This window comes from Tachyglossus aculeatus, chromosome X2 (assembly GCF_015852505.1).
Source record: "Tachyglossus aculeatus isolate mTacAcu1 chromosome X2, mTacAcu1.pri, whole genome shotgun sequence".
In the NCBI taxonomy this organism is placed as follows: domain Eukaryota; kingdom Metazoa; phylum Chordata; class Mammalia; order Monotremata; family Tachyglossidae; genus Tachyglossus; species Tachyglossus aculeatus.
This window is the reverse complement of record NC_052100.1, coordinates 17,744,112-17,767,045: the sequence shown is the minus strand read 5'-3', so window position 1 is coordinate 17,767,045 and position 22,934 is coordinate 17,744,112. Positions and strand designations below refer to the sequence as shown.

General features: G+C 43.3%; 1 protein-coding gene and 2 non-coding genes across 3 annotated transcripts in view; 2 read left to right on the top strand and 1 right to left on the bottom strand.

Moving 5' to 3' along the window:
- Positions 1 to 22,934, bottom strand: part of WWOX (WW domain containing oxidoreductase) — a 1,164,534-nt gene that overhangs the window by 456,367 nt on the left and 685,233 nt on the right. The window lies entirely within an intron of this gene.
- LOC119949749 lies at positions 893 to 1,030 on the top strand. Its single transcript, XR_005457287.1, has one exon. It is a non-coding gene; the product is annotated as a small nucleolar RNA SNORA7 (small nucleolar RNA).
- On the top strand, positions 14,908 to 15,045 carry LOC119949697. Its single transcript, XR_005457240.1, has one exon. It is a non-coding gene; the product is annotated as a small nucleolar RNA SNORA7 (small nucleolar RNA).

Here is a 22,934-nt window from a genome sequence, read left to right as displayed (position 1 = left end):
CTGTCAGTGGCGGCTGCCACTTAGGATTCTACCTCAAATTGCTTAAGGCTTCATAGCTAAACAAACCTCATTCAGCCAATGAAGGTCCTGTTACATTAGAAATCACTGAATCCCATTAGCAAGCTTCTCCTGGTATTTGGAAATGTATTAAAACAATAAATACTGATAAAAGAAAATTACTGACTGGGATTTGGTGGTGGTAACAAGCTAAGGAATTTCTGCAAAACCTACATTGTGAAAAGAGAAATAAAATCCCCTCCAACAACCAGCAATTCACATATCTACCTAGTAGGCCTTTCTATGGTAAATGTATAGTATAAGTTTCAACAGAATTAAAATGAGGTCAAGAGAAATATCCGTAGTGGGAGAGGTACAAAAGCACTGCTTTATGATACATAGGAACTACTCAATGTGACTTTAATATCTTCTCCAAATATGCTTCAATAAATATAACTGCTCTGTACCCTCCACTCAAAATACATACCCCTGTGGCTCAGATTCATGTTTGAAAGCCTGAAGCAACTCCCAGCTAAGAGTTAATATCACTGTTAAGGTTGGTCTTGAACTCTTACGATGTTTTAACTGGAGAACACGGAAACCAAAAACAAAAGGTGAGGGGGAATGAAAGAGGCCCACATTAGCCTCCATAGATGAGAAACATTAACCATAACCACAGAGAAAAAGGAAGTGCAAAAGAACCCGTCAATTAGTAGGTCAGGATTGGCAATGATGCCTAATGCACGCTGCTTTTCCAAGTCCTCTGTAAATCATGCCCTGCCCAAATTGACAGGTTGAGCATGATTTTGGAGGAGCATTTTTGAGGGGAATTTATGTTTTTTGCTGAGGGCAAGCCTAACGTTATCAACCAATAAATGGTCTTTACCGAGTGCTTCTCCTCTCAAGACTGCACCTGGAGAGTTTCCTGTACTCTACCAGTCTCCGCTATGGGAGGGAGAGTCAGGCAGAGGCATACCCATTCCTTTCCTAGCTTGGTCAGTGGCTAGCGAGTGGAAGGCAATCCGCTACAAGTCAAAACACACATGTGCTGAGCAGCAGCAGCATGGGAGAGAGTCAAGGGTAGAGACTCAAGTTTACTGGTGGAAGGAGGCAAAGGTAAACCACTACCATATTTTTACCAAGAAAACTCTCTCCCAGAACTACTGCAGATGGAGGTGGGGCATTCTGGGAGAAATGTGTCCACGGAATCGCTATGGCTCGAAGATGACTGGACAGCCTAAGACAACTGAGTGCTTACAGTGTGCAGAGCACTGTACTAAGCACTTGGGAGAGTACAGAGTTGGTAGACACGTTCCTTGCCTACCAGAAACTTACAGTTTAGAGGGGGAGACAGACATTAAAATAAATTATGGAGAGGTACGTAAGTGCTGTGGGGCTGAAATGAATACTTATTTAGTTGGGAAGATGAAGTTGATGTAAACTAATTCAATCGTGTTTATTGATTACTTACTGTGTGCAGAGTATTATATTACATGCTTGGAAGAGTACAATATAACAGACACATTCCCTGCTCAGAATGAGTTTACAATCTCACTCACCAGTAATGCTACCTCTAGGCCTACCCAAGGAATCCTGAAGTCAACAAAGCTGCCTGCCTCACAGAAGAGATCCCAGTAGCAGTCAAGAGGCAAAAGGGTACAGTCACGTGGAACATTTCTGACTGCTTTGGACATCACCAAGGTAATGTCTGACACTGATAAAGATTAAGTGCACTGCTATTCAACATCTCATATATGGTTTAATGACAATAACTTTTGACGAACCTAGAAATTGCCAATACCTTTTATCTCCCGTTGAGTCTGACGAAAGGATGACTGGAGAAACCCATACCATGATCTGCAGATCAAGTTAAGGAATATGTGACTAGTAGTTGACATAGCGGTCATATAGCCTTTACCTCTATGAAGTGTGTACCCCCCGCCCCCCCCCCTCCCCCACACACAGTTGTTTTTTGTTCTGGAAGATACCACCAATGGTAACATCCACTGGTCTTTTTAGGAATCTCTGTCTTGATGGAACATGCCCCCTGATTTTCACAAGGGAACCATAAGGATGACTGCTTGAAAAGGATTTAGGGAAGTTTGGTGGACAAGGTAAAGTAAATCAACATTTAGGATTCAGCAAACCTTTTAGCTGCACTTCCCAATGACTTGTGGTGGGGGCTTGCAGTGCACTGTATAGTCTCACTACATCTCAGTTTCCCCATTTATTAAATGAAACCTCCTAACCCCTGGAGGTTCATGTACATTAATTAATGGTTGTCAAATGCACTGAACTTATAAATAGCTACATAACTGTTCAGCTTTAATGCTTGTAACTTATTTAAATTATTCACCCTTTTATTCCAGGAGCTAAACATATGAGAAAACAGCTCTTCAGGATAAACACTTAAGAAACTCTTGGTAATGTTCAGCTCAGGAATTTACAAATTATCAGCAGGCACAAAATATTTAATTAAAAATGATAATAATAATAATGGTATTTGTTAAGCGCTTACTATGTGTCAAGCACTGTTTGAAGCACTGGGGTAGATACAAGCTAATCAGGTTGGACACGGTCTCTGTCCCACGTGGAGCTCACAGTCTTAATCTCCAGTTTACAGATGAGGTAACTGAGACACAGAGAAGTGAAGCAAATTGCCCAACGTCATACAGCAGACAAGTGGCAGAGCTGGGATTAGAACCCAGGTCCTTCTGACTCTCAGGCCCGTGCTCTATCCACTAGGCCATGCTGCATTACAGATGGCAGAACTAAAAGTCAGGCATTTACCCCAGTTTTCAGCACAGTGCTTTGCACATAGGAAGCACTCAAATACCGTAAAATGGTGAATGTGACAGAGTGGAGTCTTCTGAGCCTTTTGTCCCAGTTGAAATAGCCCCTGCAGCCAATCAGGAGCTCCAGAATACCTGAAAATGTCCACAGGTTCTCCGTTCAAGAGACAGACTAGATTGGGGTCCCTGTCAAGAGAACCTCACTCCTGCATCCCATGGCCACTACCACCATCCCTTGGCTCTCAAGTAAGTCCCCCCAGGAGGATCCCTCAGGGACCAGCCGTCCATGCTCCCTCCCAAAGGTGACTGCAGGAACTTTATCTCCCTCCCCGTGCCCCAGATTTCCAGGCAAACATGATTCTCCCATAGCCAGGAGTTACCTGAGCCCCTACCATGAACAGACACAAAAGTAAGAGCTCTAAATAAGCTTCTTACTAGATGAGTCGAACCCTCAGGGAGGGGGTCATCTGGAGTGAACTGGTCCCTTCTTTAGCAGTTTTTAAAGTTTCTCCTCCCCGCTTCTTCTGTATGAGGGGCAATCTTGGGTGACCATCAGAGTGAAATAATGACTAATCAAAACTTTGAATCCCGAAATGCTACCATTAATGAGTTATTAATGAATTAGGTAACTAAGGGAACCGATTTTCAATCTAAAACACCATTCCCTATCCTCCAACACTTTCAAAACCCTTTCTATTTTCCTGCAAGCATTTTTGTGTGCATGTTCTCCTGGTCCATTCCCCTCTTCCTTTCTCTCAGGAAATCCCAGGTTACCCCTTCCAGACTCTTCCCTCAGGATTTTCAGATGCCAAGGGAAAACTGTTGTTGATCCACATGGTGGTTTTCCCCTTATTTAAGGGTCAGGAGTCTCGCTCCTCCGGGATCCTAACCTCTAGACCCCAAAATAGAAAACCCTTTTTCTATGTACTGTCCCTCCAGGATTGCTTCTCAGCTTTTTACTCAACATGGCTGAGGGACATCTTCCACCAATTAATTAGCTTCCTCCTCCTCTCCCAATTCTCCCCTGTGATTTGCTGTGTTCTAAGTGGAAGCATCAGATAAATACCTGCAACTTAATAAAATCAGCCTTACCTCAGGGAGGGGGTCATCTGGAGTGAGTCTGTCCCTGTTTTAGCAATTTTTAAAGTTTCTCCTCACTTCCTCTGTGTTGGGGGCAGGTTTGGATGACCAACAAAGTAAAATAATGCCTAGTCAATACTTTGAATCCTAAAATGCTACCAAGGTGGGGGGGGGGGGGGGGGGGGGGGGCTACAGTACTAATTTGTAGTCTCCTGTGATCACCAACATGCACATACAGGGTATTTTGGCAAACACTCAGCCTGCCTGCTACTTTCTCTAATGCAATAAGATCAGTACAAGGGCCTACAGTCCAAACCACTTATTTTCCTGAGTCCTGAATCCCTGACACCAAAGAGCTTACAGTCTATGTATACTTTCCTTTGTATTCGAAAAAGACATGCAGTTCACCTGTCGGTGTGCGGGTAACTGAAAAGGCCCATGAGAGACCAAATGTCCTGGCCTCACCGTGCATATACAAAAGTTGTCCCTTAGTGTTTCCAGCATCAGGCACTGTTTTCACCTTTTCTTCCTCTTTCATTCATTCATTCAATCATATTTATTGAGCGCTTACTGTGTGCAGAGCACTGTACTAAGCGCTTGGGAAGTACAAGTTGGCAACATATAGAGACGGTCCCTACACAACAATGGGCTCACAGTCTAGAAGGGGGAGACAGGCAACAAAACACAACATGTGGACAGGTGTCAAGTCATCAGAATAAACAGAAATAAAGCTAGAAGTACATCATTAACAAAACAAATAGAATAGTAAATATGTACAAGTAAAATAAATAGAGTAATAAATCTGTACAAACATATATACAGGTGCTGTGGGGAGGGTAAGGAGGTAGGGCAGGGGGGATCGGAGGAGGAAAGGAAAAAGGGGGCTCAGTCTGGGAAGGCCTAACCTTCCCTGACCCACATGGGATTCACACTCTTAATCCCCATTTTATAGATAAGGTAACTGAGGCCCAGAAAGGTGAAGTGACTTGTCACACAGCAGACAAGTGGCAGAGCTGGGATTAGAACCCAGTTCCTTCCGACTCCCAGGCCCAGGCTCTATCCACTAAGCCACGCTGCTTCCAACAGCCTTGAGTCTAGGATACCCAGACTCTGAGGGAAGGAGAGCCCACGTGAGGGGGTGGGGAGGGAGAGTGTCATTCAATGATTGTCCCAGCTCAGGCCTGGTAGCTGGTAAGGCTGCACGCAAGGGAAAGGGAAGGGATGAGTGTCAGACTAGAAGCCAGGAGATAGAAGGTCTCACTTAAGGCTCGCTGTCAGGAAAATGTTCAGAATCTGGCCCTCCAGAAGCCTCAAACACAGCTGGATTGCCAGCATGGCCAGCATGCTGACATTTAAAGGAAAGGAAGCCCTTTTAACTGGCTGCTAGGTGAAGGTGGTCCAGGATGGTCACAACTGCAATCGCCTCAGCCTGCAATTCCCTCTTCTTACAATCCTCAAGAATTTTCAGCTCTAAACAGCTCCTCCTTTCTTAATTGATGTTTTACTGTATCCTGAAAACACTTCCTCCGTCCTCCTTACTTTCAGCTTCCAGATTTCAGCCTACTATGTAGCAGCTATTTAGATGCTCTACTGTCATTCACTCTTCACATATATCCCATCAGTGCAGTCTTGTTGCAGTGAGCATAGTTTCAGTGCTAGGATGCTGATTTTGTTTGGGGAATTCTTTATTATCCTATCCTAATGGAACAGTTCAAGGCATCAGATAAAAAGAATGATTCATTTCACATCTCTCCATTCCTCAAAAATCTCCAGTGGCTATCCATCCATCTCCATATCAAACAGAAACTTCTTACCATCAGCTTTAAGGCACGCAATCAGCTCTCCCCTTCCTACCTTACCACACCGAGCTACTACAACCCAGCTCATACACTTCACTCTACCACCAACCTTCTGACTGTACCTCAATCTCATTTATCCCACCATTAACCTTTTTCCACATCCTTCCTCTTACCTAGAACTGGCCTCCCTTCATGTATGACAGATCACCAGTCTCCCCATCTTCAAAGCCCTATTAAAATCATATTCCCTCCAAGAAGCCTTAAATGAGTTGTCTACACTCGCTGTCTCAAATTCCTCTCCTCCAGTTCTCTCCTTGACCCCTTCCAACCTGTCTTCCATCCCCTCCATTCCACAGAATCCACCTTCTTAAAGGTCACCAATGATCTCCTTCTTGCCAAATCCAACAGCCTCTACTCCATACTAATCCACCTTGACCTCACAGCTGCCTTTGCCAGTGTGGACCACCCCCTTCTCCTGGAAACATTATCCAACCTCGGCTTTGCTGACACTGTCCTCTCCTAGTTCTCCTCTCATCTCTCTAGCTGCTCATTCTCAGTCTCTTTCGAAGGCTCCTCCTCTGCCTCACACCTCCTAACTGTGGGAGTCCCTCAAAGTTCAGTTCTGGGTCCCCTTCTTATTCTTCATCTATACCCACTCTCTTGGAGAACTCATTTGCTTCCATGGCTTCAACTACCACCTCTATGCAGATGATTCCCAAATCTTCATCTCCAGACCTGATCTCTCTCCCTCTCTGCAGTCTTGCATTTCTTCCTGCCTTCAAGATATCTCTACTTGCTTGGATGTCCCTCCATCACTTCAAATTTAACAATCTAAAACAGAATTCCTTATCTTCCCACCCAAACCCTGCCCTCCCCCTAACTTTCCCATCACTGTAGCTGGCACCACCATCCTTCCTGTCTCACAAGCCCATAACCTCGGTGTTGTCCTGGAATCTTCTCTTTCATTCAACGCACGTATTCAATCCACCACTAAATCCAGTCGGTTCAACCTTCACAACATTGCTAAACACCATCCTTTCCTCTCTATCCAATCTGCTACCATGTTAATCTAAGCACTTATCCTATCCCACCCTGATTACTACATCAGCCTCCTTGCCGACCTCCCTGCCTCCTCTCTCTTTCCACTCTAGTCCACACTTCACTCTGTTGCCCAGATCATTTTTCTACAAAAACATTTAGGCCATGTTTCCTCACTAATGAAGAACATCCAATGGTTGCCCATCCACCTCCACATCAAAAAGAAACTTCTTACCATCGGCTTTAAAGCACTTGGCCACCTTGACCCCTCCTACCTTACCTCACTGTTATTCTTATAATTATTAATAATCATATTTATTGAGCACTTTACTGTGTGCAAAGCACTGTATTAAGCACTTGGGAGAGTCCAATGCAACATTAAAAACATTCCTTGCCCACGACGAGCTCACAGTCTATACAGGGAGACAGACATTAATATAAATAAATAGATAAATAATAATAATAATAATTATGATGGCATTTATGAAGCACTTACTATGTGCAAAGCACTGTTCTAAGCGCTGGGGAGGTTACAAGGTGATCAGGTTGTCTCATGGGGGGGCTCACAGTCTTAATCCCCATTTTACAGATAAGGGAACTGAGACACAGAGAAGTTAAGTGACTTGTCCAAAATCACACAGCCGACAATTGGCGGAGCCAGGATTTGAACCCATGACCTCTGACTCCAAAGCCCATGCTCTTTCCACTGAGCCACGCTGCTTCTCATATATAAATTAATTAATTAACTGCAGATATATACAGGTATATGTGCCATGGGGAAGGGAGAGAGGATGAAAGAATGAAGAAGCAAGTATGAATGGCACAGAAGGGAGTAGGAGAAGAGGAAAGGAGGGCTCGCTGCTACAACCCAGCCCGCACATTTCACTCCTCTAATGCCAGCCTTCTCACTGTACCTCAATCTCATCTTTCTCTCCACCAACCTATCTCCCACACCCTGCCTCTGGAATGCCCTATCTGCTCATATCCAACAGACATTCACTCAACCCACCTTTAAAGCCTTATTGAAGGCACATCTCCTCCAAGAGGCCTTCCCTAAGCCCTCCTTTCTTCTTTTCCCACTCGCTCCTTGTGTCGCCCTTTACTCATCCCCTTTCCTAATCCCAAAGCATTTATGTACATATATGTAATTTTATTTGTTTATATTAATGTCTGTCTCCTCCTCTAGACTGTAAGCTTGTTGTGGGCAGGGAATGTGTCTGCTATATTGTTATATTGTACTCTCCCAAGGGCTTAGTACAGTGCTCTGCACACAGAAAATGCTCACTAAATACGATTGACTGACTGAGCCAATAATAATAATAATGATGGTATTTGTTAAGCGCTTAATATGTGCCAAGCACTGTTCTAAGTGCTGGGCACTGTTGATTTTGTTAGGTCTATGTTAACTATATACTGGTCTCAGTAAAGTTCCCCGCACATTTCTGGGATCGAACACATTGTAAAAATCACGTCCACAGGATCAAGCTGTCATCTGAAACTTCACTGTGATTCTGAGAGTGCTGGGTCAACAATATTCACTAGTAGCTGATTCAGGAGCACTTCTGGCTAGGTTTTTGCCTTAATCAGATGCCTCGACAATGGGAGCAATTTGATCTCAATGATGACAGCATTTTTGAAATCTCTTGGCATTTCCTCAGCGTGGCATATGTTGAGGTAGGGCTTGTGTAATTGCATAAGCAGGGTGGCCTCTCCTTGCTTGGAGATCACAGAGGGTAAAATACTGAATCCAGGCTCTGGCTATTTTTTATGACTTGGACTGAAGTAGTCACATCAACACTGCAGCAAAGACAGTGTCTTTGCATGTAGTAGGGTTTTCTATGCTTGAAGGGCCTCATCTTCAATAGAAATAAGATGGGTTGAGGAGACTATTGAAGTGATACAACATTGAACATTGAGAATTCGACAACATCAACTGGGCCTCGACACCTTTAAAATGCCAAGAAGAGTGGTTATTATTATGTGGCATTTACATTTACCATTACGGTCATTTTTAAAAGGTATTTTGATCTCTGAAGGGATAAAAGGAAAAAGGAGAAAGACTGGACTAAAAAAATACAATCTTTTTCTTGTTTAAAAAGTCTTTCTCAGATCTACCCTTTTTGTTTAGGTATCATCATGGCATAAGATGCAATTATACAGCACAAACCGAGGCAGCACATTTAGCCTTTTGTTAGAACCAAATTATTTTTCAACGTGGCTTTGTGGCTCCTGTTTAAATGGCTGTATGCTTTCTCCAAAATAAATTATCCTTTTATCTAACATAATTTAACAGAAAACTACTTGGAAATTGTGTGCATAATGGAGTTGGCGACCAACCCTAAACTCTGAACAAATGAAAGAGATCAAAGTAAATTTATAGCATACCACCAGCTTGTGATACCATAAAACTTTGGTGTTTTTCTTTTATACAGTCAAAACCCCACTTTCAGTTCAAGGGTCCAATAATTTGAAACACTGCTGGCTGAGTTCATAATACAAATATGCTATGTTGAAATCTGCTACATATGGCTATATTTCTCTAAAACAGACAATGATATAGTGGCCTGAGATAGAGGGTCTGCCTGCTAAGACCTACTGCCAAACGTTAAAATCTAAAGACCTATTTCCCAATTTCAAAACATAACACACATGACAAGGATTTTAACACAAACTGCACCATTATTACTTTTTAGAAGAGGAAAGGGTCTAATCTGAAAACAACACTGCAGAAGCTGCACAACCTAGTGGAAAGAGCATGAGCCTGTGAGTCGGAGGACTTGGGTTCTAATTCTGACTCCGCCACTTGTCTGTTGTGTGATCCTGGGTAAGTCACTTAACTTCTCTGTACCTCAGTTACATCAGCTGTTAAGTGGAGATTAAGATTGTGAGCCCCATGTGGGACATGGATTTTGCCCAATCTGATTAGCTTGCACCTTCCCCAGAGCTTAATATGTACTAAGTGCTGAACAAATACCATTAAATGCGCCCCTAGATTCCTGTCATTCTCAGATTAAAAAGTACATTTTGGGGAGCCTAAGCAATCTTCAATGATATCACACCAGTCACAGTTGGTCTGGAGTCTTTAAAAAGAAACAAACCAATGGTAAACTATTAACGATTAAAACTTAAAATATTGTGAGGAAAAACAGAGGCGAGAAGTGGTGGAAGCAGATCATGCTCGCATTGGCTTTTACTGAACACCTACTGAGTGCACATCATTGCAGTAAGTGCTCGGGAGTATCAAATAAAATTAGAAAACATCAAGAGTAAGCGAAATAATCAAACCCATAGATCCATAAGTGCTAAGGGTGGCTAAGGGGATGGCTTGATCAGGTAGGTGGAAATTGTAGACAGGGAATGCCTCCTGGAGGAAGGGATATTTAAGGGAGGATGGAGAGGGATAATGTGTTGGTGGAAATGAGATGCTATCCCTTAATGAAAAGATTTTTCCAACAAGTTAAGGGTGCGAACCAAAGCATGATTGATCTTGCCCCCTTCAGAGCCCTGCTGAGGGCGCATCTCCTCCAAGAGGCCTTCCCAGACTAAACTTCACTTTTCTTCATCTCCCAAACCCTTCTGCATCACCCCGACTCTTCACCCTTTGCTCTTCTCCCCTTTCCCTGCCCCATAGCACTTATGTATATATCTGTAATTTTAATTATTTATTTTGATGCCTGTTTACTTGTATTGATGTCTTTATGTCTGCTTACTTGTACTGATGTCTGTCTCCCTCTCTCTAGACTGTGAGCTTGTTGTGGGCAGGGATTGTCTCTCTTTTATTGCTGTATTGTACTTTCCCAAGCGCAGTACTCTGCACACAGTAAGCACTCAGTAAATACGATTGAATGAATGAATTCTGCATCAAGTGCATGTAAAGAATGCCTGCCCCTTGCTGCTCAATTGACTTTGTTTCCTATGATGCCTGGAACTGTTTTCATTTCTCCCTCTTGGTGTTACAGTCTTCCCAAAGTCTGTTCCAAGACAGTTACCTCATCAACTGCTCTCTCCAAGGTCACCAATGACCTCCTTCTCCCCATATCTAATGGACTCTACTCCGTCCTACTCTTCCTTGACTTTTGACCCTGTTGCCCACCCTCTTTATCCAGAAACACTATCTAACCTTGGTTTCTCTGAGTGGTTGCCCATCCACCTCCGTATCAAACTGAAACTCCTTACCATGGGCTTTAAAGCATTCAATCACCTTGTTCCCTCCTACCTCACTTCACTACTCTCCTACTACAACCCAGCCCAAACACGCCACTTCTCTAACACCAAACTACTCACCATACCTCTATCTCGTCTATCTCGCTGCCAACCTCTGGCCCATGTCCTGCCTCTGGGCTGGAACGCCCTCCCTCTTTATATTCAAAAGACAATTATTCTCCCCAGCTTCAAAGCCTTACTGAAGGCACATCTCCTCCGAGAGGCCTTCCCTGACTAGGTTCTCCTTTCCTCTTCCACTCATTTCTGTGTCATGTTGACTTTATTCTTTATTCTTCCCCCTTCCTAGCCCCACAGTACTATGTACATGTCTGTAATTTTTTTTCATTTATATTAATGCCTGTCTCCCCTTCTAGACTGTAAGCTCGTTGTGGGCAAAGAATGTGTCTGTTATATTGTACTCTCCCAAGCACTTAGTACAGTGCTCTGCACACTGTAAGCACTCAATAAATACAACTGACTGACTGGTTCTCCTCCTATTTTTTATGGCTGTTCCTCTTTTTTGCCAGCTCTTCCTCTTCCTCCCACTATCTGACTGTGGGTTTTACTAGTGGCTCACTTCTGGATCCTCTTCTAGTCTCAATCTGCACTCGCTCCCTTGGGGAGCTCATCCGCTCTCACAGCTTCAACTACCACCTCTATGCAGATGACTCCCATAACTACCCCATGAGACCCAGCCGGACTCCTTCTCTGCAATCCCAGATATCTTCCTGTCTCCAGGTCATCTCCACATCTCTGTACCTCAAGTTCATGTTCAAACTCACCTTCAATCACAAATCCTCCTTTCGACCTAAGTTTCCCATCCCAGTTGCCAATACCACCATCTTGCTGGTCTCTCAAGCCTACAAGTTGGCATTATCCAGGGCTCCTCTCTCTCTCTCTTTCCATCCACATATTTATTCAGTCACCAAATCCTGGTGGTTCTATCTTTACACCATTTCCATAATTGGTCCAAACTGCCACCATAATTGGTCAACCACTTTTTATATATCATCTTGACATCATTGATCTCCTTGCCTCCTGCCTTTCCCATACCAAGTCCATGCTCCACCCTGATGCCCAGATTACTTTTCTAAGGCATAATTTTGCATGAATCCCCTCACTCTTCAAGAACCTCCAGTGGTTGTCCATTCCTCTCTGCATCAAGCAGAAGCTCCTGACCACTGGCTTTAAGGCACTCAATCAGCTCTCTCCTCCGCTATTTATCCTCTCTCCTCTTTCACTATGTCCCAACTTGCATGCTTGATTCCTTTCAAGGCAACCTACTCACTGTGCCTCACTCGTGTTTCTCACCACCGACCTCTTGCACGCGCCCTCCCTTATGCCTGGAACTTCCCCCTTCACACCCAGCAGACTGCTGTTCTCCCTATCTTCAAAACACTTCTGAAGTCACATCTCCTCCAGGGGGCTTTCCCTGATTAATCCATCATCTCCTCCACCCTATATCCATCCCTACCTCTACTTCAACACTTCCATGTCACTTAAGCACTTGGGTACTAACTGTCCCCACCACTGCTGCAGCATTTCTGCACATATCTTTAGATTCTGTTGCTTCCTCCTAACTGTAATATATTTTAGTGTCTGTCTGCCAGCTAGATAATAAGCTCTTTGAGGGCCGGGATTATGTCTACTAACTTTCTTTGACTTAGTAGAGTGCCCTGCACAGAGGAAGCACTCAAATACTACTGATTGACTGATTCTCTTAATGTACATCAAGCTGATCTGACTTCTACAACTGCCTCCTAACTGGGAAACAAATGCTCTCAACTAGAACAGCTAAGCAAAGAGTGTGTGGTGAAAACACCACAAAGAATGAGCAACAGTGGATTACTATACAGATGTAGAATCAAGACCAGATCACTCATCCATCACCACACTATTATCCTCACAACTGCATTTCAAAAACAGGGATAGTTTTGGCTATTTTCTACAAGTAAATTAAGGTATTTTCCCGAGTCAAAAGTGTCTGTATCATAAAAAAAAATACAAATCATGGAATCATGGACAATTCTCAAGTGGTTTGTCAATGTGGTCAAACACTCTCTACATAAACAGAAGACAAAAGACTCGATTGAGTTATATCCTCAACAGAAGATATAATGTTCTGGGATCTGCGGGGGGGGGCGGGTGGGAGAAGACACCCAATATCTGTACTAGCCTCTCTCTTGCCACCTGACACTGTGGGAGTGAAATCACATTCCCTGGCAGGAACAAAGAATGGGCAGAAGCCTACATTCCCCACATTTAAGTTAGGAAGGTTGCAGAAGCTTGGGACCAAGAACTGCTCGCCTGGAGCAATGAGGAGTCTGAGGATCACCCACGCCAAATATTTAATGTACTTCTTTTTTACTATTCACATTTTCATTGTTGAACTTCAATCTGTTTTCACTGTATGTACCTAATATGCTCTTCGGGATGTCTGCCCTTCCCAACACAGGCAAGCCCCTGATGGGCAAGGTACCATATCATCACTGGGGAAGCAGAGTGGTCTAGTGGATAGAGTATGGGCCTGGGAGTCAGAGGACCTGGGTTCTAATCCTGACTCCACCACCTGTCTGCTGTATGACCTTGGGCAAGTCGCTTCACTTCTCTGGGCCTCAGTTTCCTCAGCTATAAAATGGGGATTAAGACTGTGAGCCCCATGTGGGACAGGGACTGTGTCCAACTCGATCAGTTTGTATCTACCCCAGGACTTAGTACAGTGCCTGACAATTAGTAAGCGCTTAACAGATACCACAATTATTATTATCGTTATCTCAGTTGATTTCCTTGTATTTTTTCCCAGATCCATGTGTGTGGGTGTGTGTGTTCTTTATTTTCAAAGATGTTATCACTGATAGTGAAGTTCACTTATCAGTGGGTGTGTTGCCACTGCAGAAGCCAGAGACCCTACCCCATCATGCGCACAAAGCCTGGCCCTTATACCACTGTTATGTTTGTTTTTTCCACCACCAGCACTGTTTTCACTTTTGCTCCTTGTCTTAGGGTCCTGCAAAGTTTCTGCTTGTAAAGAGATGCTCCTTGTTTGTGCTTAGTAAGCACTTAAGAAACATTAGTAATAACAACTCTAGCAAGGTGGGGTACATGATGCCCTCTCAGAATTGCATTATTTAGTAAATCATGGTTCCAAAGGACTAAACTGTATTGCATTAGTTTGAAGAAATGAAAACATCTCCAGTCATTAAATTCCTAATAATGTCCTATAGTTAATTACATGCCCTAGAGGTTCTGCCTGTCAGCATTAAGGTCTATGCTCCCATACCCTGATGAAAGAGCACGGGCTTGAGAGTCAGAGGACATGGGTTCTAATCCCGACTATGCCACTTGTCAGCTGAGTGACTTTGGGCAAGTCACTTAACTTCTCTGTGTCTCAGTTCCCTCATCTGTGGGACAATCTAATTACCTTGTCTCTACCCCAGTGCTTAGAACAGTGCCTGGCACATAGTAAGCAATTAACAAATTCCAGAATTATCATTATTATTATTATTATTATTATTATTATTATTATTATTATTATTATTATTATTACTGGAAGACATGAACACAAGAAAACATGGAAATGATTATGGACCATTTCTCAGAATTAGTAAAGTGCTTTAGCTTGACAGTTTCAAGACTATGGTTATGTATCAGTCCAGACCTGGCAAACCATACACAAAGCCAGGAATCAAGATCAGTGACAGCAAGCTAAATGCTGTCACTGAATTCTGTTACCTGGGAACCTGATTGTCTAATGAAGCCAGGTTAAACAAGGATGTGGAAAACTAAATCAGCAAAGGCAGAATGTAGTAATAACATGGCATCAAGAATCAGAGCAAACTGAAGGGGTACAGGGAGACTATAGTATCCTACCTTCTTTTAAGCTGTGAGGCCTGGACCTACCACACAAACCATATTCAACTTCGGGAACAGTTCCACAAATACTAAACATCAAATGGCACAAGAGGATCACCAACAGTGAGCTTCTGTAGTGCGGTCAGCCCCTCTCAGGGTCACACCTGGAGAGTTCCCAGTACTCTACAAGTTTTGACTACAGGAGGGAGAGTCTGGCAGAGGCATTACCAATCCATTCCTAGCTTGGGCAGTAGCTAGCGAGTGGAAGGCAAGCTGCTACAAGTCAAAACTCACCTGTGCTGGGCAGCAGCGGCATGGGAGATAATCAAGGGCGAAGACTCAAGTTTACTGTGCGGAAGGAAATGATGGTAAACCACTTCCAGATTTTTACCAAGAAAACTCTATGGATACATTACCAGAAAGATTGCAGGTGGAGGTGGGGTGATCTGGGACAGATGCATCCATGGAGTCGCTATGGGTTGAAGACGACTCAACGTCATAAGACAAGACAAGTGTGGTCAGACCACCTGCATCACAACGATGCTCGTGACCTCACACCTTCACTCGCTGGGACTTATTAGGAAAATGGAATGACAGCTCTTTGGTCAGCTTAAATGGGGTAATCTTGTTGACTCTACCTTCACAACATCTCTAGAATCCACCTCTTCCTCTCCATCTCAACTGCTACCACCTGGTTCCTAGCACTTGTCAGATCCTGTCACTACTACTGGATCAGCCTCCTCGCTGACCTCCTTGCTTCCAGTCTCTCCCCACTCCAGTCCATACCTCACTTTGCTTCCTGGATCATTTATCTAAAAAATAATTCTATTCATGTCTCTCCACTCCTCATAAACATCCAATAGTTGCCCGTTCATCTCCACATCAAACAGGAACTCCTTACCATCAGCTTTAAGGCATTCAATCAGTTTTCCCTCTCCTAGTGTGGCCAGGGGAAAAAGCACAGGCCTTGGAATCAGAAGTCTTGGGTTCTAATCTCAGGTCTGCCCCTTGCCTGCAGTGTGACTGTCTGAAGTCACTGAACTTCTCTGTGACTCCACTTGTGCGCATAAAAAAGAGAGACTATAAGCATAGAATAGCCTACGCTCTATAAATAATCATTAATGCAAAAATGTAATCAAAATCCTTTTTAAAAAATCACCCTCCATAAATACCAAACACTCTGAGCCTGGCAGACTAATATAATGGTGCCTTCACAATCAGATATTTCTTTTTATTAATCAATTAATCAATCAATCTTACAGATTGATCACTTATGGTGTGCAGAGCACTCTACTGAGCACTTGAGAGAGTACAATATACCAGACTTGGTAGACACATTTTCTTCCCATAACAAGTGTACATTCTAGAGGGGGAATTAATAAGATTCTGGTGGCGGAGAACAGGTGAGGACTGCGGGGCATACCGGAGGGCATCATGGGGGGGGGCGGGGGAGTACAAAGCGGCAGGGTCTGGGAGGGACTCAGAGATCCAGTGTTGCAATAAGCAACCTCTCACCCTTTGAGCGTGTACGCCAGAAGACACAAATATGCACACACATATACAGACATCCCATCAACCCTTGTAGTGCTCCAACCCCTGCCCCCAGGGTGCTGCCAGGCACTCTCACCCATGGGCATTTCCACCTTCAGACCCGTCCTGACTGCAGCCTGCCCTCGAACCTGTCTCCTATTCAATTCACCTCATGGAACAAATTTTATATAAAACTCAGGCTTTCCATCCCAGGCCTGCCTGTCTCTGTCTCTGTCTCTGTCTCTCTCTCTCTCTCCCCTCGCCGATTACTGAACGAACCCATCCCCAGACAAGAGGTAACAGCTGCTAACCTCCTCACTGTGCTGCGTTCTCGACTGTCGACCCCCGGCCCACGTCCTTCCCCTGGCCCGGAATGTCCTCCCTCCACACACCCACAAAGCTAGCTCTCTTCTTCCCTTCAAAGCCCTACTGAGAGCTCACCTCCTCCAGGAGGCCTTCCCAGACTGAGCCCCCTTTTTCCTCTCCTCCTCCCCATCCTCCCCACCCTACCTCCTTCCCCTCCCTACAGCACTTGTATATATATATATATATTTGTACAGATTTATTTCTCTATTTATTTTACTTGTACATATTTACTATTCTATTTTGTTTACGATGTGCATATAGCTATAATTCTATTCGTTCAAACGATTTTGACACCTGTCTACATGTTTAGTTTTGTTGTCTGTCTCCCCCTTCTAGACTGTGAGCCCGTTGTTGGGCTCTATATGTTGCCGACTTGTACTTTCCAAGTGCTTAGTACAGTGCTCTGCACACAGTAAGCACTCAATAAATATGATTGAATGAATGAATGAATTAACTCACTGCATCATTGAAGTAGCTTCTAGTTAAAGTGGATTGTACAGGACAGTTACTTCTTTTAATATATTCAAAATATCAAGCAGCTTGTCTACTAAGGATTACTAATGAATGGCAGGTTGTCTTGTCTTATGCTGTCAAGTCATCTCCAACTCATAGCGACGCCATGGACACATCTCTCCCAGAACACCCCGACGCCATCTGCAATCGTTCTTGTAGCATATCCATAGAGTTTTCTTGGTAAAAATACGGAAGTGGTTTAACATTGCCTCCTTCTGTGTGGTAATCTTGAGTATCCACCCTTGACTCTCTCTCATGCTACTGCTGCCCAGCATAGGTGGCTTTTGACTTGTAGCAAATTATCTTCTACTTGCTAGCCACCACCCAAGCTAGGAATGGAATGGCTATGCCTCTGCTTGACTCTTCCTCTCATAGTCAAGACTGTTAGAGTACTGGAAACTCCCCAGGTGAGGCCCTGAGAGGGGTGAATGGTAGGTTAGAAGCCATAATATAATTCCTGGAATATGTGAGTATGCAGCATGGGTATGCAGTGAGAAACAGTGTGGTCTCGCGGAAAGAGCATGGCCCTGGGAGTCAGAGGACCTAGGTCCTAATCCCAGCTCCACTACTTGCCTGTTGTGTGATCTTGACAAGTCACTTAACTTCTCAGTGCTTCAGTTTCCTCAACTATATAATGGGGATTCCGTACCTATTCTTCCTCCTACTTAGACTATGAGCTTCATGTGGGACAGGGACTGTATGGGGCCTGATTACTTGTATCTACCCCAGAGATTAGAATAGTGCTTGACACATACTAAGTGCTTAACAGATACCATTAAAAAAAATAAAGCACACCTACTCTGTGACCTTGGGAAAATCAAGGTGTCATTCAGTCAATTGTATTTATTGAGCAGTTACTGTATGCACAGCACTGTACTAAGCTCTTGGAAAGCACAATACAGAAATAAAGAGAGACAATCCCTACCCACAAAGGGCTCAGAGTCTGGGGGCAGGGGGTGGGGGGAGACAGACATCAATACAAGTAAACAGGCATCAATATAAATAAATAGAATTATAGATATATACATATATACATAACTGCTGTAGGGCAGGGGGAAAGGGAGCGAGTCAGGATGAAGCAGAAGGGAGTGGGAGCTGAGGAAAAGTGGGGCTTAGTCTGGGAAGGCCTCTTGGAGGAGGTGTGACTTCAGTAGGGCTTGGGGGGGAGAGTAACGCTTTGAAGGGGGGAAGTCTCAGTTTCCTCATATGTAAAATGGGGGTTGAATACCTGTTCTCCCTGTTTCGTAGATTGTGAGTCCCATGAAGAATAAAGAACTTGTCAGATCTGATTATTTTCTATCTACCAATCAATCAATCAATCAATCAATCCATGGTATTTATGGAGCACTTACTGTGTGCAGAGCATTTCATTAAGTACTTGAGAAAGTCCAATACAATAGATCTGGCAGACACGATCCCTGCCCACAAGGAGCTTACAGTCTAGAGGGGGAAACAAAAATTGAAATATATTGCTGAGAGGGGGAAAAAGTAAAGTATAAGACTATCTGCTTAAGTACTGTGGGGCTGGGGTGAGTAACCAAGTGCTTGCTTAAGGGAGCTTAGTCAACATGGAGGGGAGAGCGGATAGGAGAAATTGAGGGATTAGCCTGGGAAGGCCTCTTGGATGATATGTGATTTTTGGAGGGTTTTGAAGGTGGGGAGAGTGGAGGCCCGTCAGATATGAAGGGGTTGAGAGTTCCAGGCCAGAGGGAGGGCATGGGCAAAGTGTTGGTGGCGAGAGACACAATATCAAGGTAAAGAGAGTAGGATGGTGTCAGAGGAGTGGAATGTGTAGGTTGGGTTGTAGTAGGAAATCATCTAGGTTAGGTAGGAGTGGGTGAACTGATTGAGTGCTTTAAAGCCGCTCTTAAGAAGTATCTGTTCGATTGGAGGGTGGATGGGCTGCCATTGGGGGTTTTTGAGGAGTGGGGAGATATGGATTGAACATCTAGTTTGGGAATGCACTTGTCTGGAGAAAGAAGCCAGAACAAGGTGATAGCTTGAAATCTCTTCCATTTCCATGATGCTACATGACCTATGGTGACAAAAAGAGAATTAATGTCCCTAGGTCTCTCTCCAGGTAAGGAAACAGGGAGTATAGAATGGTAACTAAATAGGCACAGAGCCATTAATATCATTTCATGATTTCAATAACTTCCACAACTTAACAGACTGATTCCTAAAGAATGAACATTAACACCTAAGTGGAATAGCATTTTTTCTAATGAGAAATTGCCTGAGGAATTGCTAAAATACTCTAAGTGTAATCTAAGGGAGGAAAGGCAAATTGATAAACATAAAGAGAGAATAGATACAACTGAAAAAACCCAGGTAAAGAACGAAATAAAATGCTATCAGTGCCTTCTAGTAAAACACCAGAACAGCCAGAAAATACTGCTTTTGAAATATTGTTTTTTTACTTAACTATGTTAAGACTTACTACTCCTCTATTTCATCTTAAGTGATTATATACAGCATTTGCAACAAAAATGTATTTTTATTTCAAAGCCAAGTAAGTAAACGTAAAATGAAGTAATAAAGTTTCACTACATATGGTAACCAAGCTAGACCTGCAGAGGGCAATGTTACCAAATCCCTTTTAAAACATTTTTTCACTATTTGTAGAAACGTCTTTCCATGTGATCTGAGGGGATGAGCCCCACACTGTGGAAAATGTCCTCTTTTAAGATTTGTTTTCTCCATATGCAAAGTGGAACCTCCAGGTGATATTGTCAAAACCACTAACTAGAGTTACAACACAAGGCACTTGAGTTACACTAGAGCCTCTTCATTTAGGGCAAATGTCACCTAGAGCTGAGCGAGGCTTTGCATTACTGGTACTGAATTCAAGTTTATCTCATTTGGGTATATAGATTAGAAAAAGTTTACTCTAATTTTCTTTGATCTGAAGTGCAGTTAACAGAAGAGATGCTTTTGGCTTTCAAGTGGGCTTTATTCTTAATTTATATTTATTTGAATTGTGTATGTGTGGAAGGAATTGGCAAGTAACATTTCCGGGATACCTTGATCAATACTCCTTTGTGGAAAAGTGGTAGTGCACACACTGTGTGCTTTTAGGAAGCTCTTATGTGCTTACACTTTAATTATGATCAATACACAGGGGCAGTAGCAAAATGGGTAAACATTTGTGTTCAAATAGTAAACCAGCTCTCTTCTTGGAGATTATTTCCTTTGGTTTGTTTGAAGCAAATTCACTTATCGGAAATTACTGAAGGATAATTTCTATAGAACTATTGGAACCTGAGATGCAGAATGGCCTACTGGAAAAGAGCAGGGGCTTGGGAGTCAGAGGACCTGGGTTCTAATCCCAGCTCTGCCACTTGTCTGCTGAGTGATCTTTGGAAGTCACTTAACTGCTCTGTGCCTCAGTCTCATCTGGAAAATGGGCATTTGAAGCCTGTTCACCCTCCTACTCAGACTGTGAGCCCCATGTGGGATAGGGACTGTGTTCTACCTGATTATCTTCTATCTACCCCAGTGCTTAGGACACAGTAAGCACTTAAATAACACAATTATTACTATCACTGTATTACGATCAATCTACGACAATCACCAATTTGCACATCACCCTCTAGACTGTGAACACCTTCCTTTAGACTGTAAGCTCTTTGCGGGGAGGGACCGTGACTACCAATTCTTTTGTACTGTTCCCTCCCAAGTGCTTAGTACAGTGCTCTGTACATAGTTAGCACCCAGTAAATACCACTGATTGATTAATCACCAGAGGAAAATATGGGCATATTGATTCTAACCGGGTCCTTAGCCTATATGGAGCCACCAACCTAAAGGTGGGATGTGGATGGGAGAAACAGACACAGAAAAAGAAAAAGGAAAAAAATGAAAGAAAAACAGTTCATTCCTAGCTGGGGGTTATGGGGGTGGAGGGAAATAATCCTCACTACTACAGTCCAGGTCACTATGGCCCAGATTGCCACAACCTTCCAAATATTTATCCCACCTTTGGGTATCATATATGGACCCTGAGTGTCAAAATGCTAATATTTCAAAACAATACCCGACAACCTCACCTCAAAATTAATGTCATTTTAAGAGGAAATGATTTGTCACATCAAAATAAAGATCAGGAAAAACACAATATTTGCAAAAGACTTGAAATATCTATTTATAATCCATGTCTGCCAAGATTAGCTATGAAGCAAAGAAGTTCTATTTTTTTTTACATTAACTGACAGCAAAGTTGGCAATGATTCAGGCTGTACAAACTGCAAGCTGCTTAAGTGTGAAAGGTTCATAAAATACTTCTCCAAACCTGATAGTCCCTACTTTATGTGAAGATCCAAAAGGCTCCCCACCCTCCTTCGACATTCCAGGATACCTAGTTCTTCCAATTTCAGAAGATGCTAGAGTATTAAAAGGCCCTGGCTGGCTGTTCTGGAAGGAACAGGCAGTGCCTTTGCCCACTGCTTGTGGCCTGCTTGTTTGAAGTTTGATCCACTCATGTGTGTACTGATGAAAGCCTCTCATTTCCCAATCCTGCCATCCATCCCATCTAAGCCCTCACTTCCTCTTCTCCCACTCCCTTCTGCGTCACCCTTGCACTTGGATTTGCACTCTTTATTCACCCCTCCCTCAGCCCCATAGAGCTTACACACATATCCGTAATTGATTTATTTATACTAATGTCTGTCTCCCCTTCTAGACTGTAGGCTCAATGTGGGCAGGGAACGTGCCTACCAACTCTCTTATATGGTACTCTCCCAAGCATTCTCCCGCCTGTGTCATCTATGCACTTGGATCTGTGACCTTTGGACATTTGATATTGCCCCACCCTCAACCCCACAGCACTTAAGCACATATCTTTAAATTTTTTATATAAATTATTTATTCATATTAATGTCTTTCTCCCCCTCTAGACTGTAAGCTCATTATGGGCAGAGACTCTGTCTGCTTATTGTTCTGTATTGTACTCTCCCAAGCACATAATAAGCACTCAATATCATTGATTGATTGTTTGATCAAACAGAAACTCCTTACAGTTGGCTTTAAAGCACTCAGTCACCTTGCCCCAACCTACCCGACCTTGCTGCTTTCCTACTACAACCCAGCCCACATTCTTTGCTCTTCTAATGTCAACCTACTCACTGTACCTCAACCTCATCCCCTCTGATTCCTTGTCCTTGTCCTGCCTCTGGCCTGGAATTCCCTCCTCTTGCATATCTGACAGACTATCCCTCTCCCCACCTTTTCAAAGCCTTATTAAAATCACACAATTTTAATGAGGCCTTCCCCAACTAAACCCTCATTTCCCCTACTCTCTCTTCCTTCTGCGTCACACTAGCCCTTGTATTTGTGCTTGTCATACACTTGATATTCACCTCACACTCAGCCCCACAGCACTTATCTACATATCTGTAATTTATTTTAATGTTTCTCTTCCCATCTGGACTGTAAGCTCCTCTTGGGCAGGAAATGTTTCTACCAACTCTATTATATTGTAATCTCCCAAGCACTAAGTTCAGTGCCCTGAACAAAAAAGTGCTCAATAAATATGACTGATTGATGGGTGGTGTTGTCAACAGTGATGGGAAAGTTGGGGAGTTAAATTTTGAACATACTTAGCTTGAGATGCCAGCAGGGCATCCATGTAGAAATGCCCTGAGGGCAGGACGAAATGTGAGAAGAAGAGTAGAAGCTAGTGGGATAGATTTGGAAGTTATTCGCGTCAAGATGTAGTCCTTGCACAGGGTCTCGATCCAAAACTTATTCTAAAGCCCTATGTACA